We start from the raw sequence: 9,779 nt of genomic DNA, 5'->3' as shown, positions 1-9,779 counted from the left end.
CTTTCGTTTTACATCACAAGCGGCCCCCGCCTCTCAACAGCACCGTTCACTTGCCGAACACATACTGATGCCCACTGTGTACCCGGCTGGGGTGTAAGAGTGAGCAAGATAGCAGTCTCCCCCCACCCTGCCCCTGCCTTGTGAAGCTGACGTTGGGACATCTGGGGGGGGGGGGAGATAGACACTAAACAATGGTCATGATTAACAAGCAAATTGTATCTTATGTGAGAAAGAAAAAGCAAAGCTGAGTAAATGGGAACGGGGGTTGGGGGGGGTGTGCAGGGGAGGGTGGCTGGTTGTAAGTAAGGGGATCCTGGTTGGCCTCATGGAGGAGGTGACGTTTTAGTAAGGTCTTGAAGAAATGAGGGAGTGAGTCTTGGAGATATCCAAGGGGAAAGCAATCCAGGTGGAGGGACGATCCAGCAGGTACAAGGGTCCTGAGGCAGGAGAGGCAGCAGGGAGGCCGGTGTGGCTGGCGTGGAGTGAGCTGAGCTGGGGGGAGAGTGGGAAAGGGAAGGAGGTGGTATAGAATCCTCAGGCCACTGGGGGGACTTCGTGACAAGAGCCAAAGGCTTGGTGGGGAGGGGGAACCGTGGTTCACTGGGCCATTCTTTTTTTTTTTTTTAATTTTTTTTTAACGTTTATTTATTTTTGAGACAGAGAGAGACAGAGCATGAACGGGGGAGGGTCAGAGAGAGGGAGACACAGAATCGGAAACAGGCTCTAGGCTCCGAGCTGTCAGCACAGAGCCCGATGCGGGGCTCGAACTCACGGACTGCGAGATCGTGACCTGAGCCGAAGTCGGCCGCTCAACCAACTGAGCCACCCAGGCGCCCCTCACTGGGCCATTCTGTACCAGGTGCTGTGCTGGGGGTGCCCTGCCCTCAAGAGGTAAGTGACCCATTTATCTGGTTCATAGGCAAGCAGGCTGAGGCACCTGTCCAGGCCGTGAGGAGCTGTGAGTCACGCTGGGGCTGGTACCAGATCCAACAGTTGATAAATGGCTGAGCCTGGATTTGGACGTTAAAAAAAGCGTTTTTAATGTTCATTTATTTTGAGAGAGAGTACGAGCAGGGAAGGGGCAGAGAGAGAGGGAGAGAGAGAGAATCCCAAGCAGGATCTGGACTGTCAGCACAGACCCTGACACGGAGCTCGAACTCATGAACCATGAGATCGTGACCTGAGCCAAAATCAAGAGCTGGACGGGGCGCCTGGGTGGCTCAGTCGGTCAGGCATCCGACTTTGGCTCAGGTCGTGATCTCGCGGTTCAGAGCCCGCATGTGCTGACAGCTCGGAGCCTGGAGCCTGCTTCGGATTCTGTGTCTCCCTCTCTCTCTGCCCCTCCCCTGCTTGCTCTCTGTCTCTCAAAAATGAATAAACATTAAAAAAAAAAAAAAAGAGTTGGATGCTTAACCGACTGAGCCACCCAGGTGCCCCTGGATTTGGACTTTTACTTGCTGAGTTTTTACCTGCCGGCTTCTTACCCGTCAACCGGTTCCACACAGGGAGGGACAGGTGAGGAGCAGAGGTTGACAGCAGGGGTTGGACACCAGAGCAGACAGCCTGTGTGATCGGGGACGAGTTACTTCGCTTCCCCACTCCCTGTCTTCCTTCCCAATCCATAGAGCGGAGGCAACGACAGCCGCCTCGCAGAAATGACTGGTTATAGAAGGAGGCCAGCTGGTCCAGCACTGGGCACGGAATAGACACTCACTGAGTGAATGCAGTCTCCTTCCCACGAAACACGCCTTCACTGAACAAGTGCATTCGTGTGGGGCTCCAAACCGTGGAGGCGAGCCCGGGCCCCCGCCGCCCGCAGCTGGGTTGGCCAGCCGCCTTTCTGGGCTTCCACAGCCCCTGTGAGTTTTTACCTGCACAGGTATGGCAAATACATAGGAACCTCGACGCTGGCCCCTGTCATGTCCCGATGCCAGGGCAGACATCACTGTTGATCACTGATGGACTCAGCCTCTGGATTCTGCTCAGGCCAGCAGACACTCTGGAAGGTGCTTGATCGTTGGCACCGTACCTTGTGACCCCTTCTTGCCATTTCCTCCCACAAACTCCTACTTATTCTTCAAGGCCCGGCTCAAAGGTCTCCTCCCCCTGCTGCCTTTGGTGACTCTCTGTGTCCCCCTAGTGTTTGGAGCCCCTGCCCCTCAGTCCTTCCCTTGTATTAACGTTTTGGGTCCCCTCTCTGGACTGTGGGCTCTTGAGGGCCAGGCCCTGGCTGATTTACATCTTGTCCCCAGAGGCCGCTCAGCGAGGGGCTGTGGAACAAATGAATGATGGGGGAGGGGAGGAAGGGAGGGAGGGGTGTGTCCTGTGGGGACCACAGGAGATGGGCTGGGAGGGGTGGCCCACCGTCCAGGCTGAGTGTTTCCCACAAAGGACCTCGCCTCCTCCTAGGCCCTTAAGAACCCCTGGACACCCATGGTGGCCAAGTGCTTTTCAGCTCGTGAAGGGTATATTCTAGACAGAGATGGAGAGTGAATGAATAGACAAGTGGACAACAATATCGTGTCAACTACTTTATTCTGAACGACTACACAATCATGGAGCCGGCGTTTGGGATGCGGTCACATCGGGGAAGGCCTGTCTGAGGAGGGGATATTTGAACTGAGGCCCCAGGAAGAGAGGAAGTGAGCAGAAGAACCAGGGGAGAGTGAAACTTCGAATCTGCTCAGCCACTCCCAGTCGCCCGAACGCTCCTCTTAACTGCCAGGCGGTCCCGTGACACCCACCTGGGCAAGTGCCAGCAAAGCACCCCACACCGTGTCTGGCACACAGTAGGTGCTCATCATGTGGCAGGGAGGACAGCTGTGAGTGCCCCCACTTCTGGGAGTGGGCACCTGTCTTGCATCCTGGGCCGGAGAGGCTCATCCAGTGCCCCAGGCTCTCTGTGACCGCTCAATGCCCCTCTTGTATCTACCACCTCTGGATGAGAATCCCGACGCTGAGGTCCAGTCCCACATCTGGAGCCCGTGCCCTGCAGACAGGCCTCCCTGTCCCTTCCCGAATGGCCTGTAGCTCGTGCCCAGGCTCCAAGGGGCCCTCTCTGCAGCGCAGCTGGGTCTGGATTCCCAGAAAGCAGAGCCAGAGAAATACGTGGGTGTAGGTGGTTTATATGGGAGGGGATCCCAGGGCACATCATCTGGTCCCTGCTGTGGGGGATGGGAGCTCCAGTCCCCGGAGATGTGTACAGAAGGTTCCGGAACTGATTCCTGGGAGGCAGGGACAGAGACAGTTCTCCAGGGTTTCGCCTTGTAAATTGGGAGACCGCACCTTGGGTGGCACTGATTCTCCACCCTGCACTCCACGCATGCCCAAGACCCAGCAGTATCTCAAGGCCTGGGGCTAGAACGCAGCAGGATGCCGGAACTTGAGGTGAGGCTGGAACCTGGGCTGATGGTCCAGCACAGCTGTGGCTAGAGCCAGCGCTGTGCTGGGGCTCTCAAGGTGTCTTTCCTAGCCCCATTCTCATTCTGCTCACCATGACCCCAGGCAGGCCAAAGACAGGACCGCCCTGGCTGCGGGGACTGGCCCAAGGGTAGGCAGGTGTCTGGGCTGATGCCATCAGGGTGCACCCTGGGGTTTGTAGCTGTGGTGGGTGGTGAGGGGCTCTCCTCCTGCTCCGGCTGAGATGCTAGGAGATGTAATCTCCAAGGTGCTGCTGGCCATGGCCAGAGAAGTCAGCCTGCAGCAGGGGAGAATGAGGCCACCGCCTGGGAGAAACAGAGAGGAGGGGCAGACAGGGTCCTGTGGAGTTTAACCCCCAGCTTCCACTTATTCCCCAGGCTGGGTCTGTCTTCAGAGGCTCGGGTTTATGTCCTCTTTTGCTAAGCGAGTTGGGCCTGGCTTTGTGTCAAGCTGTGCTGCTCCGTGCTGAGTGCACCACCAGGCCCTCCAGGACAGTGGTCCCCAAGGCCTGCAGCAAGGCCAGCAGATGCAGCCAGGTCACAGCCACACCACCCCCCAAGCCCTGCTCCAGGACACCCAGCTCCTTTCCTGTTTGAACCAGGCTGTCCAAAGCCCTCTGGGTTCTAACAGCCCCACTGGACTTGCCTCTCTGGTTCCCAAGGGATGCTTGAGATAGATGTTCCTGCTGCCCGCATGACTCCCCGGCTCAACCCACCAGGACACCCACCCCCCCAGCTGGCGCTGCACCATGTGACCATGGCCCAGCCTGCATCACCCCCCGGGTTGAGGGGAGGGGAAGGAGGAGGAGCTGGCCACCTGAGCTGCAGGTAGGTTCCCTAATCGTCCACTCACTCACCAATTCACCGGACACATACCGAACGAGCTCCTGCTGCTTGCCAGGCCCTGGGGGTGCTCACAGCGGTGACAAGACACAGAACATCCACCCCCATGGAGCCGACCTTCTAGTGGGGGAAATGAAGAAAACCAAGGTAAGTTGGTAAAGTATATGATGTATTGGTGGTAAGTACTAACCAGGAGAATGAAGCAGAGCAGGGGGGATGGAATGTGGGCACCAAGGCTGGGATTTCAGACAGGGTGGTACCCCAGTTCAGTACAGGGAGGGGCTTGCAGCCCGGCATGGGAGCCGAGCTGCCTGGGCCCCAGTCTCCTCCTCTGTTCAGGTGTGATCCAATGGAGGCTGTTCGACCTCTTTGACCTTCAGCTTTCCCATCTGTGAAATGGAGATGCTAATAGGCCCTATCCCTGGGGGTCCTGGAGGGGGAGCGAAACAACGCATCTGGAGTGTTTGCACAGTGCACAGCATGTGAGTGGCCCCCAACCTTAGTGTCCCTCCACGGCTAATATTCCTTCCCAGGCCTGAGATGTGCAAATCCCCTAACACTTTGTGCCCTGACATGCTCTCTCTCTCCCTGGAATGCTAAGCTTGGGAGACACAGGGAGAGCAACCCTCAGGTTTGAGGTTTAGCGCCATTATAGTCCTTGATCGTCTGGCTTCCTGTCCATGTGTCCATAGGCACTGTGGTTTCCTTGAGGACTTGGGGGCAGGAATGGGTATTATTCATTGGTTTCTGTTCCCGTGTCTACTACAGGCCTGATACTTAATGAGGGACCGATAATGTCTAATTAAATTAATGAGTGGTGAATATATAAGGACCTCGTGATGACACTGAGCACCAAAGCAATCGAGCAAGGCTCCACGGAAGAGGTGTCATGGGAGGAGGGCTCGGAACTGCCAGTGGGAAAGAAGAACGCCACCTCACTTGCGTAGGCTGGGGAGATCTCTATTCATTGCAGTGCCGCCCCCCTTAATAATGAACACATGTCCCCAGAGAGTCTGGCTCTGGGCTCCTACACCGAGATCCTGGAGCCTACCCATGGGAAGCTTGGAGTCTTCTTCCCTTCACATGGCCAGGCCCAGGTGGGAAGTAGGGATAGGAGGTGGGTTTTCAGGGTCCTCTTGAATGGTCTGGGGTGGCTGGTCTAGAAATAGATGAATGGAGGGGACACATTCAGTCAGCAGTGCTGTGAATTATTGATCACCAGAGAGTAATGTGTAGGCAAGGTCATTTCCCTCTTAGGCCAAACTGCTCAATCATGTTTAATTGTCTGTTTTCCAAATTTCCCTAGGGCTTGCCTAGGGGACGGATTTGCTCTGTGCCCATTTATTTTGCTTCAATCCAGTAAAAAGGGATGCCATCTATTTCTCTTTGATATTAAGTTTTAAAACTGTGGCTGGGATTAATTCAAGTGCTAAAGGGGGTTCCTGTCCTACATGCTTTGCAAAGAGGTGCTACCCTGGGTGCCTCCATCCCCCAAGACTTGACTTACTTGATTGAACCACAGGATGGCAGAATCTGAGCAAAGAGGAGCACTGTATGCTCTGTGCCACCTGTGATATGCCAGGCTCTGTGTATGTTGTCTCCTTTCATTACCACTGTGACATCCCAGTAAAATACATACAACACGCCAATGTGGGGAAAGAAATGAAGAAACAGATTTTCAAAGAAAATTATCCAAAGCTGGTTGCAAGGATTCTCCCACTCCTTACCGATAAAGGGGGTGTGAAAGGGTAGGGTGGTGGGTACGAAAGGAGGTGGTGGGGAGTATGGCTTTGGGGACTGTATGTACTAGGAGTCCTACTCTGTCCTAAGCAGCAGGCAGTGGAGGTGACTGCCCCTTCTCTATAGTCAAGTGTGGGTTGATGACTCAAAGCTTCAAATGTAGCTGCTGGGCTTCCAGCCAAGATGGAATAACAGAGACCAGATTTACCTTCCCACTAGAAACAACAACAACAACAACAACAAACAGGACAAAACATATGAAATAACAGTTTTCAAAAGATTGGACATGAGGCAGTAAGGGACAGCAATGACTGAGAGATGAAAACAAACAGGGAAAGCTCAAGGATTGCTTCAATTTGACAGTTTCCTGCTCACATTTCAGGGAGAGGTTGTCCAAGCCAAGCCCAGAAGAATCCCCGAGCTGAGAAGACCGGGCTACAGGTCTGGGGAAACCACAGTGGCTAGAGTTCACAGGGCAGAATAATGGGTAGAGAGCTGCAAGAGAGAGCTCTGGGGATATGGAGAAGTCCACCTTGAGTACTCAGCTGAGTACCAACCAGCACATGTGAGGAAATTACCCATATTCAGGGAAAGCACACACAGATTCAGGACCGTGCCTGCTCTCACAAGCCAGGCAAAAAGATCTCATTATTCATGGGACATTGAATAGCTTCCTTAGGAAAGTCTTGTTTCAATAGTGGAGAATTAGTCCTAGATTGACAGCTGCTCTAAACATGCTTAGCAAATCACCAAAGCCACGGCTGGAAAGGATTAAGCTTTTTCTGAGTGACCTTACTACATTCTGGGTAAGATCAAGAATATAGGAAGACTAACATATCCAGTACCCACAAAGTAAACGTCACAATGTTTGGAATCCAGTAAAAAATTACCAACCAGGCAAAGCAGGAAGACGCACCCCATAACGAGGAGAAAAGTCAATCAATTGAAACCAACCCAGAATCAACACAGATGTTAAAGTTAGATGACAAGGATACCACTCCAATTATTATAATTGTATTCCATATGTTCAAAAAGTTAGAGGAAAACGGAACATATATTGGACATGGAAGATGTAAAAAAGACCTAAACCAAATATGACAGATGAAAACTACAGTGTCTAAGATGAAAAGCTCACTGGGTGGGATTAACAGCAGAGTAGACATTGCAGACAAAGAACGTGAGTTAACTAGGAGACAGAAATAGAAATTTCCCAAAAAGAAATGTAGACTAGAAAGACAATTATGATAATAATTTGAAAGAGGGACAGAGCCTTGGTGAACTGTGAAACGATGTGTAATTGGAGTCTCTGAAAAAGAGCAGGGGGACGAGAAGGAAAATATCTGCAGAAATGAGGATTGAAATCTTCCAAAGTTGATGTAAGTTCCCAAAATTTGATGAAATTCTCAGATGCAAGAATTTCAGTGAAACCCAACACAACAAAAATGAAGAAAATCGCACTAAAACATATTGTAATTTGATTGCTCAGAATCAGTAATAAAGAGAAGATCTTAAAAGTAGCCAGAAGGGGGATGGGGGAAGACATGTTACTACAGAGGAACAAGGATAAGGATCACAGCAGATTTCGTGTAAGAAACAATGCAAGTGAGAAGGCAGTGGAGCAACCGCTTTAAAATGCTGTACTGATTTTTTAAACTGTCAAACTAGAATTCACAACCAGAAGAAAAATCTTTCAAAAGTGAAAGCAAAATAGAAAATTCTCAGACATATAAAAACTAAAAGAGTTTACCTCTAGAAAATCCTAAATATAAGAAAGGTTAGAGGGTGTCCTTCAAAAAGAAAGAAAAATGACACTAGATAGAAATATGGATTTCCACAGAGCAACGAAGAGCATTACCAACCGATGTGGTAACTGCACAGGCAAATATATAATATTTTCTTTTATTATTTTAGTCTCTAAAATATAATTGGCTCTTGAAACAAAAATAATAACCATGTAATAGGAAGCTCATGACATATGTAAAAATAAAATGTATGACAGCAATAGCAAAAATGCTGGGAGGGAAGAATGGAAGTATACGGTTTTAAGTAAATATAACTACTTTAAATGATATGTGAAGTGGTAGACTGTGATATATATACTTTAACAGATATATACTATACAGTTACAGATATATACTATAAGCCTTAAAGTAACTACTAACAAAATGAAGCAAAAAGTTACAGCTTAACAAGCCACAAAATAGACAAAATGAAATCATTAAAAAATGCTCAATTAATCCCAAAGAAGGCAAAGGAAAAAAAAAAAGAAGAAGAGGGGAACAAAGAAAAGATGGAGGAAATGGAAGACAAATATCAAAATGGTAGATTTAAACCTAACCATATCAATAATCACATTAAATGGCATGGTCTGGATATCCCAACTAAGAGGCAGAAAATGATCAGACGGGATGAAAAATTAAGACCCAAATATAGGCAACTCACTCTAAATATAAATACATAAATAGATTAAATGTAAAACAACGAAGAAGATACAGTGTGCTGATTGAACGAAAGGTGGAGGGTTATATTAATCTCAGAGAAGATTTTGCAGTAAAAAATATAACCAGGGCTAAAGAAAGTAATTTCATAATGCTAAAGAGAATGCAGTAGTCTTAATGTTTATGCATCTAATACCAGATCTTCAAAATACACAAAGCACAAACTGATAGAACTACAAGGAGAAATAGATGAATCCATAATTATGGGTGGAGATTCAATAATCTTCTTTTATTTATTTATTTATTTATTTATTTATTTATTTTTTTGCAACGTTTATTATTTTTATTTTTGGGACAGAGAGAGACAGAGCATGAACGGGGGAGGGGCAGAGAGAGAGGGAGACACAGAATCCGAAACAGGCTCCAGGCTCCGAGCCATCAGCCCAGAGCCCGACGCGGGGCTCGAACTCACGCGAGATCACGCGAGATCTCGCGAGATCGTGAACTCCCGGACCGCGAGATCGTGACCTGGCGGAAGTCGGACGCTTAACCGACTGCGCCACCCAGGCGCCCCTAATCTTCTTTTAATAATTAATAAAAAGAGTAGAACAAAAACGTGTAAGGAAATAGAAGACACAAACAACATTACTGACCAACTATAACACTTCACCTGCTAAGGACAGAACGCATAATCTTTCCTTCCTTCCTTCCTTCCTAAATATAATTTATTGTCAAGTTAACTATCATACAGTGTATACAGTGTGCTCTTGGTTTTGGGGGTAGATATTCTTTTCAAGTACACACCACAGAAAATGTACTAAAATAGACCATACTCTGGGCCACAAAACAAGTTTTAATAGACATAAAGGGATTCAAGTCAGAAAAAGTATGTTCTCTGCTACAATGGAATTAAATTAGAAATCAATAGCAGAAAGAACTCTGGGAAATCTCCAAATATTTGAAAACTATGTAGCACACTTCTATAAATAAAAAAAAATTAGAAAGACTTTTATTTGGATGAAAACGAAATTGCATTGTATCACAATCTGTGAAATGTTGCTAAAATAATATTTAGAGGGAACCTCAAAGAATTAAACATCTATACTGGGAAAAAATGTTCTCGAGTCAATTATACTTGCTTTCCTCTTAAGAAACTAGAAAAAGAAAAACAAATTAAGTCTTAAGTAAGCAAAAAAAGGAAATAATAAGGATCAGAACAGAAATTAACAAAATATAGAACAAATAAAATAGAGAAAGTCAATGAAGCCAAAAGCTGAATCTTCCAGATTTTTATCAATAAAATTGATAACCTCTTGCCAGACTGACTAGGACAAGAGAG

This window comes from Prionailurus viverrinus, chromosome B1 (genome assembly GCF_022837055.1).
Source record: "Prionailurus viverrinus isolate Anna chromosome B1, UM_Priviv_1.0, whole genome shotgun sequence".
Classification (NCBI taxonomy): domain Eukaryota; kingdom Metazoa; phylum Chordata; class Mammalia; order Carnivora; family Felidae; genus Prionailurus; species Prionailurus viverrinus.
The sequence above is the reverse complement of the archived record's forward strand: the minus strand, read 5'-3'. Positions refer to the sequence as shown.